Genomic DNA, 27,608 nt, shown 5'->3' with positions numbered 1-27,608 from the left:
AAGTGGGTTAGGTTAGGTTTGAACTGCAACCCATACAGAAACGAAATGCTACTAGAAAATTTTGCTTTGCTTTAATAGGATAGCAAAATTTAAAAATTTGGTTATAATTTTACATTAAAATGGAGTTCTAATTTTGGTGGTCATTTACTATTTTTGGGTATACAATGATTATTTTGGGGTCATTTTATTTAATAGGATAGCACGATGTAAAAATTTGGTTATCAATTGACATTAAATTGGGGTTTGAAATTTGATAATTATTTACAATTTTTGGGTTAATAATGAATAATTTGGTGTCATTTCCTTTAATAGGATAGTAAAATGTATTAAAATTGGTAATCATTTCACATTAAAATGGTGTTATCATTTTGGTGATCATTCATTATTTTAGGGTGGTAAAGTAGATTTTTTTGGTATTAAATTTTATTAAATCTGGTGATCAGTTAAATAGCAGCCATATTTTACAATAATTTGTATTTTTTGGTTTAGTTGGCACAGCGCCCGTGTTTATTGAGGCAGGGAAACCCTGCTAATGTATTACATAAAGCAGGGCTTTAGCTATTTTTGTACCAATTCGATTAGACAGCGAAAGTCAAAACTAAAAATAATAAGCCGTATAGTTTATTTTGTTGTAGATAATTATTGAGACGTATATCTACTTATCTCTTACCGACGAGCCATAGCATTTCGAATTTTCGGTCCGGCAATTCCTAGTGGCATAATATGTGCCCACTCTAATTGTCTACTATACACTACCTATATATATGTAGGTAACTGAAGGTTACCTAAGTACATATATCAAAAGTTTTCTAAACAGCGAAACTTTAACATATCGCCGATTATTTCGCTACTTTTCGAACGAAATCGGCAAGCGATCGACGTTTGATCGTCACTAGTTTTCATAAAATTTTAAAGATTCATTTTAGAATAAGCTCTATTCGCATTTGGCCGAACTGCTAATTTGGCTTGGAATTGCAGCAAACAACATTATACAATGTCACAAACACCCACAGAAGCCGCGTCTATACCTGTCAACTATCGGAATATGAAAAATGATCCAAAAAGCAATACAAATAATATTTATCTACTGCGATATCGAATGTCGACCCAGTTCGCCCTATCTTCTTCCCATCGCTTAAAAAACTCAACCCTAACCTATATAAGTGTGACCTCATGATTCGTAAATACTATGTCGAATTGGGGATCAACTTATATCGGACAGTTCCAGACGATAGGATGGGTATAACAGCGCCTGGCAACGCGCCCGCCGTTTTCGCGGGACGAATACTTCTGATAAATCATTATCATCAGTCAATGTGACTATATAATTATATATAGCTCCTTAATTGGATATTAAAAAGCTATAAAACAAGGCATTTGCACGTTATCGTGTTCTATTAGTGGTTATCTTTTCTGATGTTGTTTTAATACAAAATAGCTACAACTGTTAACAACTATTTTTGTCCAATAATTATTTTAAATATGACATATGTTAGTATACTTATTCGATCATTGAAATATATTTTTTCGAACATCCATTTCGGTTTTTCACGTTTTGTCTTCCTCGCGTTATCCCGGCATGCTGCCACGGCTGGGAGCCTGGGGTCCGCTTGGCAACTAATCCCGAGAATTGACGTAGGCACTCTAGTTTTACGGAAGTGACTACCATCTGACCTTCCAACCCGAGGGTAAACTAGGTCTTATTGGGATTAGTCCGGTTTCCTCACGATGTTTTCCTTCACCGAAAAGCGACTGGTAAATATCAAATGATATTCTCTTTTTCACGTTTAATTTAAGACCGGATTCCAGCTGAGCCCAATGTAGCTATAAAAATACCAACCCACTAAATGTACGTACCGACATTGACTCCAGCAATACGCAATTTTAATTTCCTTGGGCATTTTACACTCTGCGACTTTGTGCAATGATAAAAGTACAAATCTTTCAGAGGGTCTACCGCAAACCACGTTCGACGTGTTGCCTCTCTGTCGCACTTGTACAATGGCACGTAAGTGTGACAGGGGAGGCAACACGTAGAGCGTGGTTCCCGGTTGACCCTCCGTTTCGATACAGTAGCAATGCAATCGCACAGCTGCCAAATGCGCTGCACAAAGTTGCAGTGTGTAACGGTCCTTACACTTGTCGCACGAAAGTTGTTTGCAGTGTATTGTGGTCGTTGTGGTAGTCACATGTAGAATCTTACCTGTAACAAAAGTCGCCATTTTAAATATCATCATTAATTTAAAAAAATAGGATGGAAAAAATGGCTGGTAGGTACAGTCCGTGCCCTAATTAACGGTATGTTTATGTTTTCTTTCCAGCTAGCTTCCCTAATACGGTGGAACCTCTACAGCACGAATCTCAAGGGAAACGCCAAAACTTCGTGTTAACCAGTGTGTGAGTGGCGAGGTTTCATCTTATCAAGGGCATCGACTTAGATAGGTTCTTATATGTTTTTGTTCGTCTTAAAGAGGTTTCTAGTCACAGAGGTAGAACGCTTGAAAAATTCGTTTCAGAGCTGTTTCGAGTTATAGAGTTTTGTTAGTAAATAACTTCGTGTTATAGAGGTGGTAAAACAACACGACTATTTTTTCGTGTTATTAAGAAAGGTTAACTTCACGTAAGCCATCAAATGTATAGACGGTCAAGCAAATCTTGTCAGTAGAAAAAGGCGCGAAATTCAAATTTTCTATGAGACGATAACCCTTCGCGCCTACATTTTTCAAATTTGCCGCGTTTTTCTACTGACAAGATCTGCTTGACCAAGTATAGTCAGTGCCACTGCCACTGCCACCCATAGTGTCAAGAGATAACATTTGATTATCCTATGTATCACAACAATGTGTAATGTAAAATGTATCCACGAATGTCGTGTCGGTTCAAACCCGATAGGGTTTCACGGCACTTTTCTGTTTGATTTAATGTAAGATTTCAGTATAGAATATAATAAAAAAAAAAAAAAAAATTATTCACACAAAGATGAATGGCGATTCGTAATAACTTTACCTTTACCTGTGGAACAGTGCCAATGGGGGGACCACCCAACTGACTGACGGCCCGATTCGAACTTTAAGATACGTCGATCAATAGATCTAGAAACGATATGGATTAGATATGTCAGTGTCAAATGTGACGTTTCTTCAAACAAAAACGTCATTTTTGACACTGACACATCTAATGTATATCGTTTCTAGATCTATTAATCGACGTATCTTAAAGTTCGAATCGGGCAGTGGGTATTCCTTACACCACTGGCTGAACAAATGATGGATTACAAGATAAAATGAATTTCTTAAAATCTACATGGAAAATCTGCGGAGTTAAAATGATTAATTATATACATCACAGGAGTTGACAACTTCAATAAATAGGTAGGCCTAGCTATTTTTAAAATACCTACCTATTAAAAATATTGAAAAACAGGCGCAATAGGCAATCAAATAACAAACCTAACATTTAAGACCACGATAGAAAAATATCGAACAAAAACAAAAAATATCTTATCTCATTTATAATAAAAAATAGCGAGGCAAATGTTAATACCTACGCAATATAAATATGCATACACTACACGTGCTGTATTTATTTTAAAGACGACCTCGATTTTTTTGTAAAAAAGCGTTATAGAACGTTTTTGCAAACGTTATCGTTCTAAACATACAAAACAATATGGCGCGTACTATTAGATTACAAAATAAGCTTAACTTTTTTAGAAAACAAAACAATCTCGAATTGGCTTTTCGCCAAACGGCGCTCTACGGCTTAGAGTATTTAGTAACTGGAGACGCCTTGGCTGTCATTTTCTGTACAAAACAGTCTGCCGATTTTTGCGGGGAAGGTGCACGTGATACATGATTTGAACGTAATGTACAAATAGCAATGTCAGAAAACGTCAGCCCATACAACAGTTCGCACAATCGTGCAGAGTTTTCGGCAGAGAGGTAAGCTCTTAAAAGCGACTCCGGTTATTGAATGCTCTAAGCTCAACGTCCAGTTAGATTTGCAGCAGCACTGCATGGCCGTGAACTAGGGAAAATGATAAATGGACTCGGCTTCGCCTGACACTTCATTTCTGATAAAAGACAGTCTCTAATAATCCTTTACTTCGTGCAGTCAATGGAGCTTGATTTCGCGTCGTCTTCAATTTACTCGACAGATAACAAATGGGTGTCATTACTATTAATTAACTAAGCACAAACTGTAGCTACCATTTCAAAGTTTTCTGGAACAATGTTATTTTGATCTGTTCATACACGTGTCCCGCAAAAGTGAACAGTTTCACACCCGATAACTATTAAATAATAAATAGATCAAGGCCCGTCCGTTATTTTCGCTGTATAACTTATAATGTTTCCGATGCCATTAATTTCGACATATATATTTGTTCTCGAATATGAGGAACGCTGGATTTACAGTTTCTATTTTATTTTGGTCGGGAGGGATAGCGGATGAGTTTTGACAGATATTGTAAACATTTTTTTAATGGGAAGCTTTATATTTTACGTCTCTAAATAAGTTTTGTTATGGTACATAGATGTGTCCGTGTTTAGTAGAGGATATAATTACGGTTGCCACATTAGTGAGCGAGTTAACGTTTCGGAACATATAATTTGAAGCAATAAAAATTCAAACGCTGTGTTGATTGATGCCGCACCCGCGTGCTTTATGCGATTGTGGTGTCGAACCGAACGGCATCATAGAAAAGCCAATTTAGTATACCAATTTGTACATTGGGTAATTATAATGAACAATTAGAGAAGGTATTAGGAATAAAATATTTAAGATTACACACTCCAATTATGAAAATAACTTAAATTAAATTCTGAAATATATTCTCTTATTATTATTTTGACATCAAATTCAGACAGCATAACGTATAAAGCTCTTAAGAATGTCAAGAGATTACCATCGCTACGGAACAATAAATCTCTGTCTTCAGAAGAACCAACACACGAAATTCGGCGAAGTTTATTTTTATAATGAGTATATTATTTTATAGCATCTTATGAGTTACATCATATAGGTTTGTTTTTAAATTGTATAGATGCATATTCTTTAAAACATGGTTACTAAACAATTTTTTTTGCTAAAAAAATATTTATAAATGCCTCGGAAATACTACAGAACATGAATAATTATGTACTTAATTTTATAGATAATACTAAATACCTAAGTGTCATATTATAACAGGTCATGGACTTCTTAACAAACATCTTTTTATAACAGGTGTCACAGACACAGACAGTCCCCTATGCCGTGGATGCATGGAGAAGGAAGAAACAGCCTCTCACGTGGTGTTGGAATGCAGCGGAGTGGCCCCATACAGGGCAAAACATCTCGGATCTCTGAGAGACCTCCCCAAGGTCCTACTCAACATCAAAGGTTTGGTGGGATTCCTCGAGGAGCTGGGCTGGCAGGACTAGTCCACCCCCTATCACGCAAAATAGGCGCAAGACGTCGAGTTGCGGAAAATCGCCCGAACTAAAATACAATACAAATACCTAAGTTATAAATAGGTACAGATATAGAATACCACAAAAAGAAGTAATATATGCCATTGGCGTGTTTGTAAAACGAGTACGAAAATATTGCAGCCACCCTGGGGCATTGATAATGATAATGAATTGGGCTTGCCGCTGTCTAAAATAATTTCACTAGCAAAATACGCCTCATTTCACTAAATTTACGTTGCTATTTTTTATCCACATTCATATTTTTTTACGACAGAAATAAATGGAATCGAGTAGAGTAGGAATTAAATTAAAAGGTTGTTTGTCCCTGACCTCATACTATAATATGAGTACAATCCTAGGTATTGTTCACCAATTAATTTATAGTCATATCTTCCGCTCTTGTGGCCTTTAAATATCCACGAGTATTCTAGGCTGACACACTTGAGATGAACCCACAATCCTCCACAAGGTTCGTATCTAAACACAATTAATCAATATCCTATTAAATTAACATATTTATGTTTATTGGAACCCATCAGAATATATTAAGCTGCGTCTCCTACATTATCTGAGATATTCTTGAAAATAAGGTAGTGATTTTCACTTTAATGTGCCATAAAAAAAGTACTTAGCCTCGGCCGGAGTTACGTTTATTGAATATAGTGACAAAATTAATCCTATAACTAATTGAAATGTCATGTTTTTTGTACGTATTAAGTAATATTAAATACATATTTAAAATGATAAACATAAAACAGATTAGCTTCGAGCATAGGTAGGTGAGTTAAAAATACATTTATCAAAACAACTATTAAGTATGTACGTATTTGGTATTGAAAGATAATTTTAATAGGTTTAACATAATATTAAATTTTCTGTCTTGACATAATAATCGTAAGTTGTTTATTATGATCGACTTTTGACGGACATGTTCCAAATTGAAACCTTGGTACAATGCTTAAGGGGCCTATTTCAGATTTAAGCTAGTTATTAATTTCGTTTAGTACCACTGTATATATATTGTATGTAAAAAAAAAGGAAAAAACGTGGTGAAGTTAAACAGATAATTAAAATTTCACGCCTCCGATTACCATGTATAACCTATTAGTTCGTGATGAATGTGTGATTCAAAAGCTTATTAGCGTCAACATATTCTAGACAGCTCGTGTTAGAAGCAACCTTCACACAAAATGAACAGGACTGAAACTAAACGCTCATCTGACAGACAGATGACAGTACAAACACTTTTATAAGATGTGAATGGAATGGACCAGAGGTTGACCACACCTGTTCACAAGGTGAGAATGGCAATCTTTTTTTAATAACATACATTATTTGCGATCTATCAGTACGTAATGTTCATATGACGGATAATCACATGAACTGATGATATAATTATTTATGATTATACAGCAAGCGTAAATTCTAGATAAAAATCTCGTCGATACGCCGTTTGCACTGTGTAATGATTTAAACTTATTTTAAGTAGCTATAATTTTTTGAACAGCCAATAAAGAAGAGCTAAATAATTTACCTCCTTATTCATAAACGTTTACTAAAGTTGACAAGCCGATAATAATCGTTTGTCCCTTTCCATCATACCAATACGTCGGAAAGCGACAAACGATTATAATCGGCTTATCAACTTTAGTAAACGTTTATGAATAAGAGGGTTAAAGTATAATAATCTGTTAATGATGTATTATAAAAAATAATGAATATAATTATAATTTATGAATATAAAGGTTTACAAGTAAAAAAGTATATATTAAACGTCACTGCAAAATCAAAAGTAATTTTACCCTTTTTACACGACTACTCAAAAAAAAGAGTGAATTGTTTTCAGCGTTCATGTTTGTATGTAGGTATATAATATGTATTTATTTATGAAGTAGCATGTATCAATCAAATTAAAATTACTTATACATTAAGGTAAAGTGGGGTAAGACTAACATAGTTTATTTCGCTCAGGGCAAGACAAACAGTATGAGGATTCCATACAAGTGATAGTCTCACCCCGGTGATAATCTTACCCCACCTTACCGTATGTAGTTAGTAATCTAAAGCGAATAGTTAATAATGAAACTTTTAATACATTTTAACTAAATTACATATCATCAATGATACGGCTCATAAAACTTGTCATTGCAACTACATTATAAACAAATTATTGACCTCAAGCGTTAGGAGGCGTTATGTTTGTACACCAGCCCCAGCCACCAGCCCTTATCGCACCGTTAACTTATACTCATAGATAGCTGATACTAGACGTACGTATTTATTTGATCGACCATCCGACCAACTGAACTGACTGTAATTCCCGTCCTACAATTAGCAGCGTAGTTATATGAATCCTAACTGGGCTGATATTATTATGTAGGTTTTGACAGTGACAATAGAATGTCAGTCTTACTTTATAATTGACCACAATACATGTTTGAAGTTCACTACGTGGTTAACCAATATCTTTAAATCTTGGAATCTTGAAAAAATATCTGTAGATCGTCAAATACCACAAATCCACCTGCAAAATTTCAACTTTAGGTTAACACATTCACTGCCCCCAACGCACATGTGCGTTCACCGTCATACAAGTTTGTTCCTAGGCCACGCCCCCTGGCAGTGAATGCCTTAACGTTCCATCTAGTTGTAAGTAGTGATTTGAGCTTGGGCCATTGCCGACAAATTATAATAGAGGCGGCTCGGCCGATATGTTCGACATTTAGACCTTTTGCTTATCGTTATCGCCGAGTAGGTACGAAAGTTTCCAATTCATGCAAAGCTCATAGGTTTTCATACTTGGGCAGGTTATTATTTTATTGTCCTGTTTTTTCGTCAGATTTAGATAACATCTGGATAGATAGAGCTATTTTATACCATCGCCAACACTGTTAACTGTACATCGGTGGACCTTACACCTTTTGTAATAAGGTCCACAGATGTACTGTACCTGTTTGTACAATATAAGTATTATAAGTGCAATCTCACCGTTTGTCCTTAAAAAACTTTCTTTGAGTTAAGAAAAATTACATAGGTACGTTTTTTTCGGTACAAGTTTTGATTTCGTATTTATTCCGCCTAGATATAGGAGCTCAACCAAATTATATACAAACACAACAAAAAAAATCGACATCGCAATAAAAATTGGCCCTTACCTTAATTAGTTGCTGTAATTAACGTACTAGATTAATTGAATGGACTTTATAGTCATAACAATATTGTTATGTGAAACTTGAAATCTAAAATGTAGCAGTATATAAACTACCAAAGTCTTCATAGACACAATTGGTTTCTCATAACATACTTGATTGTAAAGCCTCCTCCACACGCGTGCGCGAATCGCGGCGCGAAGCCGCGAACGTGACGCTACGTCTTACGTAGGCGAACAACGCGCGAACGCGGCGCGGCGCGGCGCGGCGAAAGCGGCCGCCGTAAGTTCGCCTACGTAAGACGTAGCGTTAGTGTGGCGTCGATTTTCGCAGACAGCGAAATCGACTCCACACTTGCGTTCGCGGCTTCGCCCGCGATTCACGCGCATAGTCTGGAGGGGGCTTAATAGCATAGATAACTAAGTAAGCTTAGAGTGCTCACTCCATACATCAGTTTTGTTACCATAACCAGAGATATATAGAACTCCGTATAAGATAAATAAAGTCTAAGAAAATAACGTGTCTCGGAAATCAAGAAAAAGTCATTCTCGAATAGATGGCGCACACACCTTTGGCCTATTCTCGGCTAGATGGCGTTGACGACATCGTTTGATATTTAACAATTTTAACACATATCAGTGAAAGAAAATGGGTCAGTATGGAACAATAAAAATTAAAAAACATTTATCCGTAAACATATTTTGTTTTTCAATTTTATTTTAAGTTTTAATCGTGTGTCGTTAGATGGCAGTAAATGTACCGTGACTACATAATTTACTTTGGCAATAGCCCGCTATACTATCTATTCTCTTTGCCATAACGCTTATTATTTTCGTAATAGTAGTAGTCGACATCTAGCGTCAAGTAGCGGATTCATCAGTACAGACTGACGAAAAGTGTATTGCTCAACAATTTACAACTAATACTAAAAGCAGAAGGAGTTAAAAATAGAGTTCCGGTTAATCTATTGAAAATTGTGGAGTATTTAGAATATTTGTTACTACAGGTTATACTATTGTTACTATAATATTTGTTATTATAGGTACTGCTACTCGACACACGACATTACCACATTACTAGTACCAAAAAGAATAGATAGTATAGAGGGGTCATGTCATAGTACATGTTGTAGTCACTGTAAACTTACTGCCATCTATCGACACACGACTATAACTCAAAGTTAAAGTCGTGTGTCGATAAGTATAAAGTTATCAAAAAAATGAATACCTATATTATGGATAAATAATTTTATTATTTTTATATCATTTTCACCCATGTTCCCTCACTGATATCTATGTGTTAAAATTGTTAAATATGAAACAGTGTCGTCACGCCATCTAGCCGAGAGTAGGCTTAAGGTGTGTGCGCCATCTATCCGAGAATGACTTTTTCTTGATTTCCGAGGCACGTTTTTTTCTTAGACTTTAACTATTCATCTTATACGAAGTTACATATGTCTTTGCTAGTACTTAGTTACTTACCTAAGTACTTATAAATCCGGTACTTGACGCTAGATGTCGATAACGAAAATAATAAGTCAGGTAATAAAAATGTTGTATGGAGTGAGCACTCTAACTATGCTTGCTTACTTATTAATGTATGGTAATAGATAATATACATTTTACTAACGATATGCGTTTAGTTCGTGGCATGAATAACAGATGAATCTAACACAATGGGTTTCATTGCAACGACCTTGACAGTCTGGGTTTTAGTTTTGGTAAACCTAATTTTGGATCCACCTAGCAATTGTGGTTTGGTGTTTATAAATTCTATTTATGCCGCAGTTGTCATTACGTTCATTGTTGAAAATTAATTTGTACAATATTTATTTGAACATTCTTAGTTCCATATTTTCTAAGAACTGATGATGTGCCGAATGACATTATATTTTTCACTGTTAAGTTCGTATTCTTTCTTATAAACTGAAGTATATTTACAAAATAATTTTGTTATGAGTTAAATTTGGTAATTTTACCCATGCAAATATATATATGTCGCAGTAAGATAGATATAGCCGTTATATAGTTATAATCCTAGGGATATAATTATATGTCGTAACATAGTTATACGAAAGCGATTCATTACTATCTTACTAGGAATATAACTATAATACGTCTTTAGTTTAGTGATATAGTTATATTACTGGATTAAGTTTAGTGAAATAATTGTAGGTACCTAGGAGTGCAGCGGTGCGGCGGAGGTCTAGTTATATCCCTAGGGATATAGTTATATGCCGTATATTACGTATTAAGATATAACTATCTTACTAGGAATATGATTATAATACGGTATTTGACTAAACTAATGTGGTTAAATGGTTATAAATCTGCCAGGGAATCAAAGAAAACAGTAAGTATATTCGTTTTTATTTTTATTACAAAATCAACTTTGTTGGTTGCAATTAGTTGTAATACTTTTTAGCAATATTACGTAAAATATTATATATTACTAAACTAGAAACGTATTATAGTTGATTATAATACGTACTATACGGCATATAACTATATCCCTAGGGATATAACTAGACCTCCGCCGCACCGCCGTACTCCTACCTACAATTACTATCTTACTAGGAATATGATTATAATACGTACTATACGGCATATAACTATATCCCTAGGGATATAACTATACCTCCGCCGCACCGCCGCACTCCTAGGTACCTACATTTATTTCACTAAACTTAATCCAGTAATATAACTATATCACTAAACTAAAGTCGTATTATAGTTATATTCCTAGTAAGATAGTAATGAATCGCTTTCGTATAACTATGTTACGACATATAATTATATCCCTAGGGTTATAACTATATAACGGCTATATCTATCTTACTGCGACATATATATATAGATATAGACATATATATATAGCAGAAAATAATTCACACTCACACTCACTGACACACACTCACACTCAGTGAAAACTGGCGTGAATCCGCGCAGGACCGGATAAAATGGCGTGCTCTTGTGTTGGAGGCCAAGACTCATTTTGGGTCATCGCGCCAACTATGTAGTAAGTAGTAGTAGCAAAAAATAATACAGAAAAAAAACGACAACACGAAGTAAACAACGGATGATCGATACTATTTAGTTTAGCTTTTGGTACGTTAGTTATTATTTATAACCTAACATATAAAATTAATAGAATCTAACTTTACGATATTTTTTTAACTCCAGCAACAACGACGTTACATAAGCAATGTCACAACCAGGATCTGTTCAAGTCATTAAATCATTAATCTCCCTGAAACCGTTCGCCTCATTACCGACACTGTCGATTAACTTTATAAATTCCCGAGCTTTGACCAAACCACTACACATTTCACATCTAAGCAAAAATGGACTATAAAAGTACTTAATTAGGCTCTAGTTTTGCTCATCAATTGTCGCACTTAACCTATTCTAGTTGACAAGACATATTTACCGTCGCGTCGCCGGCGCGTTTGAACCTAGCGAGATAATTACACAATTTATGATCGAATGCGTATAGTTTTTATCGCAATTAAGAGTGCTATCGACCCACTTCGGTTGTTCAGTCTTTGCGTCAATTCACAAGTGTTAGGCTTATGTACAGTACTGGCACGAGTCGAAACAACCAACAGCTACTTTCTTTTACAGCCTATCAAGTTTCCAAGTTATTTAAAAGATTTTATTTATGTAAGTATTAACAGCAAAAACAAGCCAGCAAACATGACAATTACACATTGTCTCTTTGCAATATGGTTTACGAATGTACTTAACTGTGTCAACGATGGTACGTATGTTTTGGATTTGAATAAACTTGGGTATTGCAAGAATCCTCTCGTTGAATGGTTATTATCGTTATCTGACCTTTTAGGTATACAGAGAGATTCACAGTGCACATATATCTATCCGCATCATTGATATTTTATGCTATACATTCAATTAAAACAAAGTGTTTTTTTTAACTTTTTTTTTCGTATGAATTTTATGTAATTTCCAAGTTTAAATAGGTAATTGACGTAAGGACGTAAGGTAGGCCGGTGCTATGTAAATAGTTGCCGGTTTAAGACGTTCTTCATCATCATCATCATCATCTTAGCAATAAGACGTCCACTGCAGAACATAGGCCTCCTCCTTGACAAGAACGACCTTGAAGACGTTCTTATGGCCCTTAAACCCATGTAAATAATTTCATTCCGGGAGGAGGCTAGGTATGGGTCCTTTTACTCATAGACCTTTTATTTTCCTTTTAAAATCGAAAACCATCTATGAAAAAAAATGCATTAAATATATTCGTAGGACATCCTCGCATAATATTTTGTTGACTTACATTTCGTTTTAGCGATTTCAATGTCACCTTACTCCCACGGGGTAAAGCGTTGATCAACATATGTAATTATCACATATCGAATCACGGCCGCCGGTAATTCGAGCTAATAACCATTTAACGAGAGCAAACGTTTTACAATCCCAAATAAAACGGCTAAATGGCTTGCAAGGCTGCGGTACAGTCTGTACGAACTATTCATTCATTTGAATGTGTCGAGAGCGTTACAATGATTTTTTACGACAGCCTCACCCACCCCAATCTTACGAGACCCAAGCCAATAGGCTACTTTCCTACTAGTCAAATCAGCTTCTTTTTTAGAACTGTCAAAACGATTTGCTAATATGGAATTTATATGAAAACGAATGTAGTGACGTCACGGTAAACTCACCTACTTTTTATATTTCAATCTGATTTATTAAACACAAATTGTGTTTAAAACTAGCTGCTATTATGTTTTTCTAATAATTATCTGGTACTTTATTACGTGCACGGTTTGAAATAATTTATTTTAAGTACAGGAATCGTCCCTATTTTTGCGCTTTTGAATTTGGAACGTTCTTTTAGTTCATTTCACTCGAACTTAATTTGTACTTTTACAAGTTAGGCCAAGCAATAAGAAGTTATAGAGGGAAATGCTAGGAACACAATTTTTGACTACGTAACTTTGTTTGGACTAGTTAGGAGGTGAACATATCAAAAGTCCCCGGCCGTAGCCCCGGTGCTGGGGGGTAGAGGGGGGAAAGAAGGTCTCATTTTTCGGTTTTTCATTTATTGCTTGGAAATTTTGCGTCTTAGCGACATGACTACTAAGACAAACCAAAAGCTGATAAAATTTGTTACAAGTTTTATTCAGTCAAGTTTTTCGATATCTTGAATAGTTTTTGAGATATCCGCTCTTGAAAGTTTATTTAGGGCTTTCAATTTTATCTTGATATCTACATTAGTGACGCTGCTAGACCGTGTTTGGTATCATTTTCGTATAAATCGGGGGTGCTGAATTCAGTTTTGGTATCACATTGACACCATTCCTAAGAAAAAACATATAAACTTTAAACAAATACCTTTTTTTTAAATTCCTCTTCACGCTTAAACCGCTCAACCGATTTAATTGAAATTTGGTATACAGATATTTCGAGTCCCAAGACAGGACATAAGATACTTTTTATCTCAATAATCATCCTTTAAAGTTGTGAAATGGAGTATGGGGGGAATTCAACTTCGTCGACGAAACTGAATTCCTGAGGTTAATACTGCTCAAGGTAAGGTTTGAAGTCATGTTTGGTATCACTTTCATCTAAATCACAGATGTATTCCGTCCTAAATTTCATCTAAACCGGTTCAGCGGTTATTGACTCCCCATACAAACTTCCACCCCACTTTTCACACCCTCAAAAGATGCTTTTGGTTATAAAAACTAACCTATGTCGTGTGTCGAGATTTAAACTATTTTTATACCAAATTTCAACGAAATTGGTTCAGCGGTTTAAGCGTGAAGAGGGATTTAAAAAAATATTTATTTTTAAATTTTGGTTTTACTTCGGAATGGTGTCAATGTGATACTATAAATGAATTCAGCACCCCCGATTTATACGAAAATGATACCAAACATGGCCTAACAGCTTCACTGACGTAGATATCAAGATAAAATTAAAATTCCTAAATAAACTTTCAAGAGCGGGTATCTCAAAAACTATTCATGATATCGAAAAACTTGACAGGATAAAACTTGTAACTAATTTTATCAGCTTTCGGTTTGTCTTAGTAGTCATGTCGCTAAGACGCAAAATTTCCAAGATATAAGTGAAAAACCGAAAAATGAGACCTTCTTACCCCCCTCTACCCCCCAGCAGCGGGGCTACAGCCGGGAACTTTTGATATGTTCACCTCCTAACTAGTCCAAACAAAGTTACGGAGTCAAAAATTGTGTTCCTAGCATTTCCCTCTACAACGTTTTTTGAGCATTCATTTCTTGACCTAAGTAGGGACGCGGGGACTTACGTGGATAGGATGGTTGCCAATAAGCGTACGTACAGAGGGAGCACAGATGCCAATCATTTGTGCTACGATAACGAAACGATTTCTGTCCCTCTGTCACTCTTACATATTAGTGAGATAAGGAGACAGATAGCGTTTCGTGGTCGTAACGCAAACGATTGGCATCTTGGCTAGGCATCCTGAAGTGTAAGTTGCGGAAAAACTCCAAAATGCCAGGAAAATTTCACAAGAAACACGGAAAACTTTTTAATTTGAAACTGGAAAACATCGATTCCCATGAAAAAATATGAGAAGGATCCAAAATTTTGGACACTTTCCGACAGTACATATCAGTCGGTATGGTGGATGTAACGTAATCTAGCCATGAACGATTCCAGGAGTGCCATTTTCGTATTGCTGACCTTTAAAATCTGCTAATTAGAACATTCACGGGTAGGTACATCAATAAATAATAAATAAATATTATAGGACATTCTTACACAGATTGACTAAGCCCCACAGTAAGCTCAAGAAGGCTTGTGTTGTGGGTACTCAGACAACGATATATATTTAATATACAAATACTTAAATACATAGAAAACACCCATGACTCAGGAACAAATATCTGTATCATCATACAAATAAATGCCCTTACTGGGATTCGAACCCAGGACCATCGGCTTCGCAGGCAGGGTCACTACCCACTAGGCCAGACCGGTCGTCACCGTGAACCGGTTTCAGTATAACATATTATTATAATATCTTTATCTAGGTATTTGTATGTTAAAGCTGACTGTACATTAGAAGCGCCAATAAGAAGTGGCATTCCGAGCCCGACCCGTGGCCTGATTAGGACTCCGGGTCAGTGGCGGCGTAGCGATTCAATCCTACACAGACATGTCTACATTTTTCTCATTTAGGTACAGGCTATACATATAGCCATTCTACAGCAGGCTATTACTACACACAGACTATATAGATGACTACGACAGACTATAGAGGTAAACTTTGGAAACTCGAACAAGTTGAATTTAGGATAGTACGTACGTAGTTTTATTTCATCTTTGTTTCGGCTATTAAATAGAATAATTTAATAGTGCTTGGGTGCTTGGCTAGTTGACCCTTTTTCTCTAATCTCATTTATGCATATGCCTTAATCCAAAGTGGCATTTATGCTTTTCATCTAGCATATAAGTAAAATACGTGGACTGTTGAAATTTGGCCGAACAAATATCATAAATAAGTCGCTTTAAACTATAATAGTGTCGCTTAACTTCAAACTCGCGTAAATCCATTCGACCCTCTCAGCAAATATTACCTTCTCTTAATACCAAAAACGCATAATCAGGCAGATGGATTTACCCGAGTTTGAGGTTAAGCGACTCAATTATGAGTAATGGTTCTATGTTAGGTAGAAATGGATAAAACCGAACTACTGTCCATCAGAAAGGTTTTCTTTAGGTAAACGTCTGTGTCATAGATAGCGTAAAAACCAAGTGAAATGGTTTAGGTTTTGATTTTATCTCTTTGTGTTCTTAATAGTCTTGTTACGTTTCAACCTCAAACTCATAGGAAATTTCACACGTTTTCTGATTGATACGTTCTAACTCATGTCGTCTTGACTCGGAATTCAGGCCAATTAGTGGCATTTATTTATTATTTTTAACAGCACGTGACATTAGAAACCTCCACGTTGCAGCTGTTTTCGTTAAATTTTCCATATTATGTCAATACACATCAGTATGTGCCGTTGGAAATGTCCACATGGAATTTTTTGTATAGCAATCGCAATATTTAATTTCCAAAATGAAAGTTTTCTTTTGTTTTCTGTGTAATTTTCCTGAAATTTTACGAGCACTTTTCCATCTTTCTGGATACTTTTTGCAAATTGCACATCGTACATAACATATGTCTATTTTAACTAGCTATGATTTTAATTAATGCATTTCTAATGCAAATTAGTAACTTGATTAATTTTGCCGGTAGTTACTAGATGCATTTTTATATATCAAACTCCCGTGAGACTCAAACATATTTAAATTATTGTAAACGGGTCTCACGTATTATTAAGGGGCTCCCCCACGCCAATGACCTTCGATCTGAATCCCTTAGTTTTCTAATGTTTTTTGTAGCTTATCATATTAACAGCAACGGCTTTAAGCAATATAGTATCCCATATTTACTTTAAAGTTCATTGTCTTCGAGATATTTGGCATCAAAGTTGAACAATTTTAGGCAAAAAAACTGGTTTTCTGGCCATAACTTTTGTGTTAATTAGTTTAAAATTAAAACCTTGGACACGATTTTCGAGACTTCAAAGACGAACCCAAATATGTAGATTTCGTACATGTAAGATTCACTGCAAACTAGATACGAAAAAAGTGTTTATTTAGACAATGTTTAAAAAATTCATAAAAATATAAGTATTCACTTTTTTCAAAATCCGGTGGACAAAACCGGAGATAAAAGATTGAAGAACCGATAACCGTTGGTCTTATAATTCTATCTTTAGTGCAAAAAAAGAAGATACGATTCAAAACTTGTCAAAAATCGATGAAAACCTCGGGTAGCCCCTTAAGTTGAATAGCTCGACGTGTTTCAAAAATTGGATAGAAACATGTCGAGATTGTCGAGCTATTCGACTTTATAATACCTACGTGAGCAACCCGTTTAAAATAATTTTAATAGTTACTAGATGCCTTTAAATCAAATAAAAATTACCCTCATTTTACATCACCGCGATAAAGTAATACAATGTCACCTGATGATGTTTACATTGGTTCTCGGATCTTGAAAAGTAAAGCTAAACGCGACAGGGTCTTAAATAACGGCCATATAATACGTCAAGTCCTGGCACGATCTGATAAATGTCCTAAAAGTGGGTTGTCCGAAAATAAACGAAATTACCCGGTACACTGTCATATGAAAAGGCAGAAAATTAATGACTTCGTACACCGTGTTACGATGCCTGTACAAATTGTACAATACAATGTTGGGCAAAATTTTTTAAAGAGTCTCACTGTCTCGTTTTGTTGCTAGCTAATATGTACAATCGACGTCAAAGCTATGTTTACAATTTTTACCTTATCACAAAGGAGTAAGATGCAAGAGTGTAAACATGTATTTGACGTCTAGTAGTAACACAAAGAAGTCCAGGAGTAACGCTGGCTAGCTCTAGAGCGTAATTGAACAATATATTATACTTAATTAAGAAATAATTAAATATCTTCACTTTTTACTTTCCTTCCCATAAAAAGCATCATAATGCTTAGTTTTTGTAAATGAAACACTAAAATCACGTAATTTAAAACGTCAACTGATATGTGTTAAAAAAGGCAAAACTTTTTTTGTATAGGTAAACTACTTACGACACCCACTTCACAAAAAACGAATTCATTAACTCGACAGTCTCGACACTTCATTCACCAAAGTTTTGACGCTACAGTGGAGCACAAGACACAAGCATATTATAAACAGCTAATATCACCCTTCCAGAAGTCGGGTAAAAAACGTCCACAGATAATATTAAAAAAGAATTAGCATGATTACGCAAGATGAAGAATTAAAAAGCGATTGTTTGTGTAGTTCACCTTAACAAGGACATAACTGTGAATAATCTCGTCCTGACATAAGCCTTTTTTACATTTAATGAAATTTTAAGACACAAATTAGTAACTCTCGTAAATTTTCATTACAATATTGAACCTTGAACATAAAGTGGTACGGTTGAAAATAAAACATTCGCATTCTGAAGTGAGTCTTTGTATTATTTAAGCGTTTTGGGCTACAGCTGGCGTATGCTTCCGCCGCAGCCAGAAATTGAGGCCTTGAGACGCTAACGAGACGTTCATTTGGGGCAATTTCAAGTTCAATATTGTTTTTGTACGAAAATATCAATCAAAGCAAGAAGAAAAATATAAAATGTCAGATGTAGCCTAATTATAAGATGTAGTTGGCATCCTGCTTTTCACCTCTACAGTTTGGAAACGAATTTGAAGGAGACAACTATTGGGGCAGGGTCAAGCAGTGTCAAGCGTCATTTACGGTAGGTGTTAGTTGCAGATGTGCTACTCATTTTCAAAAGAAGAGTGTCAATTAAGGCTTGAATTAAAAGAAAAGAGGCCTGGAAACCATTATGTTTAAAATATGTATATGAAGTGAAATAGTGGGATCCCAGCAAATTAAAGACTGGGTTATGAGTAGGTAAACATTTGTCGATTTTTAGAGAGAGAGAGAAAAATAAAATGTAATATATAGCTAGGTTGGGAACATCTTATATAAGACTTACTTTATTTATAAATCTATCACTTTACTTGAGCCAAAAATCACGTGCGCTAATTCCCGACAGCTATAAAGCACTATACACAGCTGTATCTGGCCATATAAACGAAGTAAACGGACGGATAAGGCTGTTTGCTCGGAGAGCCAATATTTGAGATCTCGCAAGCAGGTCGTGCGTTTTCTTTGCTTACCAAGCGCTGGCCAATCGAGTCTTTAACACGACCAGTGTAACTGTTACCTCCAGAGCTTTAGAAAATGTTTACAATACAAGGTTTATATACTGGTTATGTTGATCGTTCGACTCGTCTAAGATTAATAAACGATGGCAATAATACCCCAGGTCAGCTCAACGGACAGCCATTTGCAAGTGCAAATTTTCCGAGATAAGACGTGCCATAAAGTCGACTGAAAATGTTAAGATAACGTTAAAGGCTATGGTAATGCGATGGACTATTAAATACATTAGTGGATGAAGGTAAGATCCCTACAAATATTTTTTGTTGCTCTTCACGACGTCAGCCAAGAGACAATAGTTGTTAGAAAAAATATTGTAAAGCAGTCTCTTTAGTAGGTAGACATGTTTAAAAGAATGTTAATGATATAAGTTTATACCTAATGGTTTAGTAAAATCCTTTAATTAGTTTCAAACACGGCTTAGCAGAATATCGCAACGATTAACAAGATAAAAACGATAAAAGATTTGAAGAATGATTGTCAATTGTCTACAACGGTATGCACCGCCCCTTTTAAACATGACTCGCCTCAGGTGTCATAATATAACCGAAAAGTTTCGTTGCATAGAAAGATATCTAATTTGATATGGTTATTGTATACTAAAACTGTAATGTATAGGTACATTAGTGCATATAAGACATGTTTCATGGTGTTAAAATAAATATAATAGTTTCTCGGAATAGTCGGAATTGTTTAAAGACCAAAATGAATCATGTCGCGAATATATATTCACTTTCCTGAAGCAACTGAACCATTAATTGTGTCGCTTAACTTCAAACTCGGGTAAATCCATTGGACCCTCTCAGCAAATATCTACCCTATTACGTTTTCTTATTAGCAAAATCGCATAATCTGACAGATGGATTTACCCGAGTTTGAAGTTAAGCGACTCAATTATTGTTGACTAGAGTGTACTTAATATCATTTATAATAAAATTCACAGCAATAGGTGCTAATAAACGGACAATGTATGAACTATTGGATAAAGATAAGATAGGTGACAGTTTCTGCGTAGGCGCTAAACGTCCTTCGGCACATGTGAAGTGTTCGACAGCTACTTGAGAATTAACGAACACATAACAACTAAGATGTAAACAAACGTTCATAGCATTTAATAACGTGTGTTGTAACCGTGTAACCAAACCCAGCCAAATTGACCTTCTGTCAAGGGCACGAGAGGCTTCAAATTGAAACACCCAAATGCGTTAATTTATTATTTTTTTAAACGCCTGACTTCCGCCCTTTGAGCTGTAGGAAGTGATTAAGTGTTGGTTTCGATAAAAAATAACAAAACTTTGTACAAATGATTCTCACGATTGTATTGCCTAGCCGAAAAGTATGTGTGAAGGTAATACCGGCCTTATTAGTGTATGCTTAACGCTTATTTTTCTGTGAATATATGATACATAGACACGTGTAGATGAGCTATGTAAACAAGAAGACGTATATGAAAATGCAAAAATGAATATACATAATCATGGTCATACGTTTTGATTTGCACAAAAACATTCACAAATTGAATATTTAGGCATTCAAATATGTGAGTTCCGTGTTCTTAGCTCCATGTGTGTGTAAGTATGAGTGTGATAAGTTAAAAACAAACATGTCTAATTAACATCCATTCATTCTCGCCGAGTCCTTGTCGGTGAGTGCTTATCAACGTGCACTTATAACATAACACATGTGCAACGGCAGAAATGGACCAAATTTGCATTACAATTACAATGTTATGCATGCATTCAATCGTAATTTGCTTGGTGTGAATGGATGCACATACATATTTTAATATTATATGTGGTATTTCTTAAGAAAATAACCAGTTCATTAAAAAAACAATGCCGACCTTGATTGGTGCGTGCTATCAGCGACCAGAAAATTAGTTTCACGAAAGCAGTATAGAGACATTTTATCGAGTTAACCAATCAAAAGGCATGTCACAAATACAAATTACATTATTATTGGTAAAAAGGATAAAATATTTGTGTGTTCAGCATTAACAGAACTTTCCAAAACGCCACCAACTAAGGTACTAAAAAGCTAATGATTTGTCTTGGCTCTATCACTTGATCAACGCGACCATAGGCGCATCAGAAACAATCGTAAAAAAAATATCGAATCCATAACATTCCTTTTGTCCTGTCTTCGTGCACTATGCACACTCGACCTCTATTGGGACCGAGGACAGCACTGTTAAAACAATTATTTTCGAGCCGTGGGCTATAAAAACAGCCGCGTGGGCGCAGGACCATTCATGAAGTGTCCAACTTCGCGAAACGGCTGCATATGTCACGTTCTCGACGTAAATTACGAATTTCTTCTTTTGAATGGATTGTTTTATTATGATATTGGGGTTTATGTTATTGGACTTTGGCACATTTATAAAATGAAAGTCGGTAAACAAGCCGATTATTATGTAATTTGGCTTCCTGTATGTCAGTCAGGTCTGGTCCAAGAATATAATTCTAATTAAACTGCAAACAGTGCAAACCGAATAATGGAGATATGACAACAACTCTGAAAATCAGTACCTAATAATTATTTTTTTTTTAATTGTTTATTGCCATCTTGTGCAAAAGTGAAAAGGAGAATCGGATACAATAGTTACAATAAGTGTTAAACACTTCATACAATCCTCTTTTTATATGCAGGTGGGTACTTAATTTTATTTGGCTTGTGCCAAATCCGTGGGTTTAATGTCACAACTCCTTAATTCAGATTAGGAACAGTAAAAACAAGTAACTTTTAATCAGCACCCACAAAAATATAAGTCACACACGAGTATGTATTTTAGTGGACTTGAACTTAGGTTATTTAAGTCTACTTCATATAAATTTTATGGCAACTTCGATTAATCTTTCATGAAGTAATATAAATCCGCCAAAATTTTACAAGTCAGTTTCGATTAGATTATTAGATTATCACATTCGTCAATGGCTCTTGATAATCTCATTGCAAATTGTAAACACATTGCTTCAGTTAATGGAACAAATTCACAAAAGGAAAACTGCTAAGCATTAAAATCAGGGGAAAATGCGCAATACGGTCAGGATAATATACCACAGAACGAAGGGCGAAGGGGAAAACTTTGGACATAACTACCTGTCCCTATAGCACATGAAGTTGTGCGTCATTTTGGATAACGGCAGCTGCGAAAGGGGCATAAAATATAAATTTACTATATTTATTACCGCTATTCGCTGTGTAAATTGTATACTATATAGGTACCTATACAAAGTAGGCAAGCAAATTTTATTTGGAACAAGAATTTGGTCTGGAATTACTAATATTTTAATTAATGTTTTCATTTTAGTTATCGAAGATACAAAGATTGTGATACAGAATTTTTCGCAAAAGTAGTGTCTGGTCTAGATATCTTACATCTAGACCAGACACTACTTTTGCAAAAAAAAATGTTATTTAGTAACCATAGCTTTTTTATGAAGTACTACCCATTAATTTAGAACTTTTTCAAATGTGCATAAGATAACGAGTATCTATTTAATTTTTTCTAACAAGCGACATATGTAGGGAAACTAAAAACGCGTACTTAAAAACGAACACGAGGCCATTGGCCAAATATAGCTTGACCCTAGACACTTGCCACTTTATTTTTAGGTCTTTTAATTATTCAGCGTCATTACTCCTATTGTCAGAAACGCTTAATTAAATGAGGCCACAGTCAGTGGGTAAACCCAAAAGATCCTTGTAATTTCTCCATTTGGCTTCAAAGAATAACGATCGAACTTCTTCGTTTTCCCTCTTGGTTCCTAGAAACGCCCAAATGGACCAAGGTCTTTGAGGGTTACGAGTAAAAGGTTTAGACACATTTTCAGAACTCGTTTGTTACATTGCCGACTACTTTGCCACAGTCATTTTCGTCGATCTATCAAAATGCCGCAATGTATTCAAACTAAACGAGATTTCGCTTTTAATGACCCGTTCATATCGTAAAGGTTCGCAAATTATTGGTTGGAGAAAAAAGTTGGCGTTCTTGAACCCTTATGTATCTTTCTTATTGTTTTGTCTACTGCCCTGTACTTCGAGGCTTTATCATTAGTATAAGTGTATTATAGAGCTACATAGTTACTATTTATAGTATGTAGTAATTGTTTTTAAATCGGTAGATAGGTATTTTAAATTAAAGGGGGCCGGAGGGCCTACCGCGAAATCCGAAGTTCGTAAATTGCGGGGTTCTTTCTCTTATACCTACTCCAATGAAGGCGTAACTAGAGTGACAGAGAAAGATGCTCGCAATCTGCGAACTTCGATTACCACAGTTATAGCCCTGGCCAAGATGGAAATCGTACATAGACAAACGCCAAACGAAAAGATGCAATGTATCGAGATGACAGATGCTAAGGAAAGTCACCTGACTAGTTCCATACATTATTTAAGTTTATATTAGCGTTTTCTATCAACAATTGTTATCTTGGCTAAGCCCTCAGTATACTGGCCTAACTGCCTTTTTAAAACCAGGCTCTTCTTGCCTTTCTCAAAAAAAACATTGTTTACGTTATTTAGGTACATTTCACCGCTATCCTCGCCGATTCTTACGGATCCTTTAACTATTCTAAGAATTATTCGAGTTTAGTATTAGTTACTTACAAACAGTAAACTCGCTTCGACCACGAACAATAATTCCCTTGGTTTTTCTAGTCGTAAAATATTATTTATTTGCTATTGGTCATTGTTCTTTCGGTACAGCGTGCGTGTCGACTGTCGACTACACGGTTTCCAGTTGCTTGTCGTTTGTTTCATTTTATATTTAAAACAAAGAATTGTGCCTCACGCATATAACGATTTATTGAACGCATACTACAATTACAGTCCTGATTTTTGTACGACAAATTGATATTCGATCGTTACCTTTGAAATTATAATGAAAGTCTACAGAGGCTTTTCGTAGATACAAAAGTAATTTTTACCCGACTATAGCGAAGCAATATGAGGGTATTTTGACTGGTATGTAAGGTACATCTGTTCCCTCATAATAATATAAGTATTTGTTAGGACTTGAGAATGCACTTTAGCAAGAGACTATGTCCCCAAAGTAAACAGCCCTGCTCCACACTAAAAAAAATAAAAAAAAAGACTTTCAATATCGAGGACCAATATCTTTAATCTTGATTTCACGGAAAGGATTCAACTTCGTCGAAGTTAATGTCAAGAAGAAGCGAAACTTAAATTCGAATTTAATTTTTCGGTTATGACATAAATTATGCATAAAGCCTTGCAAATAATTTATTCATACTTGGTTATTACAACCGCGTGGTAATATTGGCGTTAAAACATTCGTGTCACGTATGTATGGTCTCTTCATTGACGCCTGGACAATGGAATATACTTATTTTGTATTTGATTAATGGTTTAACAGTTCAACTTTACTCGGCTTGTTTATAATTTTATTCAGTTCTATACCCTGGTTATACTCTTGGAACTAGACAATTCGCTGGCCCAATATTACAGGGTTAATGTTTTACTTTTATCGAACTGAAATTTGAACATTGTCATAATTAAGGCGAATTTCAAGTATCTTGAAAATGTAACATAGAAACCTGCAATATTGGGGCAGTTGTTATTGAAGCAATCGCATTATTTTAATATTGGTGAAAATAAAATAAAATAATGTTGGTGAAATGTTTACTGTTGCTCTTCGCGTACCAATCTATTTTGAAACCCATAACAGATTTAATTTAATGCATTGCGTGTGAAAAAAAACCGGACAAGTGCGGGTCGAACTCGCCCACCGAGAGCTCCGTACTTTTTTATTACTCATACTCATACTCAAATGAGTAATAATATTCTTAAAATATTACAAGTCAACATCAGAAAATAAAATATTATCATCACATATATTTGTCGTATAGCAGCAACAGAAATAAATCATCAGTGAAAATTTCAAATGTCCAGAGATCACGGTTCATGAGATACAGCCTGGTGGCAGACAGACAGTCTTAGTAATAGGGTCCGCTTTTTACCCTTTGGGTACGGAACCCTATAAACGACGCTGTTGGTACATATTTTATTGGAATGACAGGTCTCAAAAGACTTATTAGCGGCAGGTACCTATCTTAGATACCTAAATACACGGTGTAACATGAGTAAACCGAATAATTTTAACAGCGTATTCCTGATCATATTTAGAGACTAAAATGCCCTATAAACTTTTTTTTAAACGCCTAGTTTCAGAGATAATATTAATTTAAAAATAAACAAGTTTTTGTTGTTACATAATGTAAAATGCCTTTTTGATGGTAATGTTGCTGCTATGGGACGTAGTCTAAATATCCTTATTGATAGATGTCAAAAAGTGACAAGTAACACTTTGCAAAAAGGTTTTACGAAAAAAAAAATGTAAAAATCAATTTAAAGTAAGAAGTTTACCAATAACATTTATTTTTTAAGTACAAATACATTCAAAAAATTAAAAATTTTTTTTTGGCGAAATTGACCTAAACTCATATTACATTTTTTCCTTCTTTTGACCTCAGAAATGCGTGGTTAAAATTATTCGGTTTCCTCATGTTACACCGTGTATGTAGAGACAAACTAAGCTTACTCTACATGGCATTTGCGATGACTCTGTGGGAATGTAATGAAAATTTCTATGAAAATATAACGTTTATAATGGCACACACACACTTTGTTCTGTCAAAGTCTAATAAGTTAGCTTAGTCGGGCTCTATTTCGTCATGTGATACCCAAAAATTACTAATTATAATTAAATACTATCACAAGTTTAGAACCCTAGTGAATAGTATAATAGGTAATACATAGTACCGAAATAAGGTTGATTTATATTAAATTATTGTTTTGCAATTAGTTTTGGTTTTATTTTTTCATCTGACGATATGCACCTGTTTTACCATAACTAATAGATGTGTCTTATGTATGTGAAACATGTAGTTAATATGTGTTCAGTCGTAAACAAAATCTGCAAGCAAAATGAAACCAATAAAAACTCGAAACCTCGAAACTCGAATGAAACTCGGCTAGTCTGTGGCCATGAGTAAACCCATGCATAATAAAAAAAAAAATACATAAAAAAGTTAATATAAATAGATGAATAATAATATAAAGAGATGATTTATTTATCCAAATGTGATGAACTTCATGAAGTAATCTGAAATATTTCTGAAAAACTGTTTGGTTAAAATCTAACTGACTATCTAGTATCTACTGAAGAATTCTACTGTTTTTCAGCGATTGGCAACATAACAAAGCAGACTGAAACAATTGAAGTTTTAATTAGGTGTATGAGCATGCATAACACTTAGGTATGTAGTGAGAGTGACCATGAAATTTTGTTAGTTTGTCGATTTTAGTACCATGATGTTTACTGAAGTTTTCTCGTAAAATGACTGCTATGAAAAATCCAAACATGCAAAGCCTTTAGGTACATAAATGTTGTTATACCTAAAAACGAAATGAAGCGGACTGTTAAGGATATAAGTAATAAAGATAATAATGATTAGCGATTGCAGTAAGAAAATACCAAAAGCTGTGTTAGTGAAGCAAACACTTAGCGAAGGAAGGTTTTGTATATATTTACCTTAGACGCCGGCAGTATCGCGGAGTAACAAGTGTGTGATGATCCCAACACTGATGTCTCCGAGTCCCAGAGGCCACAGCAACAGCCGGCACAGCCTCAAGCTCACTGATATCACCAAAAGAACCCCAACAACATCCACTACCACTCGTCGACCGATCAAAGCATAGCTCTCACAAAACTTTTCGACACACAGACTCGATTTGCAAAATTTATTCATCGCATCCGCCCGAAAACACGTATAATTTTTTATTAGCCGCACGAAAATCAAACCCGGAGTTTCCGAACGGCACACACAATGTTTAGTTTACGCCCGGAACGAATTAGCACCGATAAACTGAAAGGAAAACACCATGGAAAGCTATTACAATTCAGCAGCGCTGGAAACTCTTGTTCGCACGTGAGTCCGTGCTCAGTGCGCGCGCCGGCTGCTGGCTCGCTCGGTAAACAGACCAACGCGCGCCTCGACAACACACGCACACACCCACATTCCGCGTACAAGCTTCCAACGCATACATGCACGATCCGCGCGCGCGTACTCGCCAAGCACCAAAATAACTATCACGTCATTTTCAACCAATCGGTGCGCGCGAATATCGCGACATAGCAGTCCGCGATTGGCTGCGACGCCGTTTTGGATTACCTACCACAATACAGGTCCAATTTGCG

The 27,608-nt window shown here is 35.4% G+C and overlaps 1 protein-coding gene across 1 annotated transcript in view; it reads right to left on the bottom strand.

The window, feature by feature from the left end:
* LOC134671245 (activating transcription factor 3) overlaps positions 1–27,402 on the bottom strand; it is an 83,728-nt gene extending 56,326 nt beyond the window's left edge. The window contains exon 1 of the mRNA XM_063529049.1: positions 26,943–27,402. The gene's annotated coding sequence lies outside the window, so the exon portion shown is untranslated. The remainder of the gene's footprint in view (positions 1–26,942) is intronic.
* Between the last annotated feature and the right edge of the window lie 206 nt (positions 27,403–27,608).

The sequence above is a fragment of the Cydia fagiglandana genome, chromosome 15 (assembly GCF_963556715.1).
Source record: "Cydia fagiglandana chromosome 15, ilCydFagi1.1, whole genome shotgun sequence".
NCBI lineage: Eukaryota > Metazoa > Arthropoda > Insecta > Lepidoptera > Tortricidae > Cydia > Cydia fagiglandana.
Note: the sequence above shows the minus strand (reverse complement) of the source record. Positions and strands in the feature narration are given on the sequence as shown.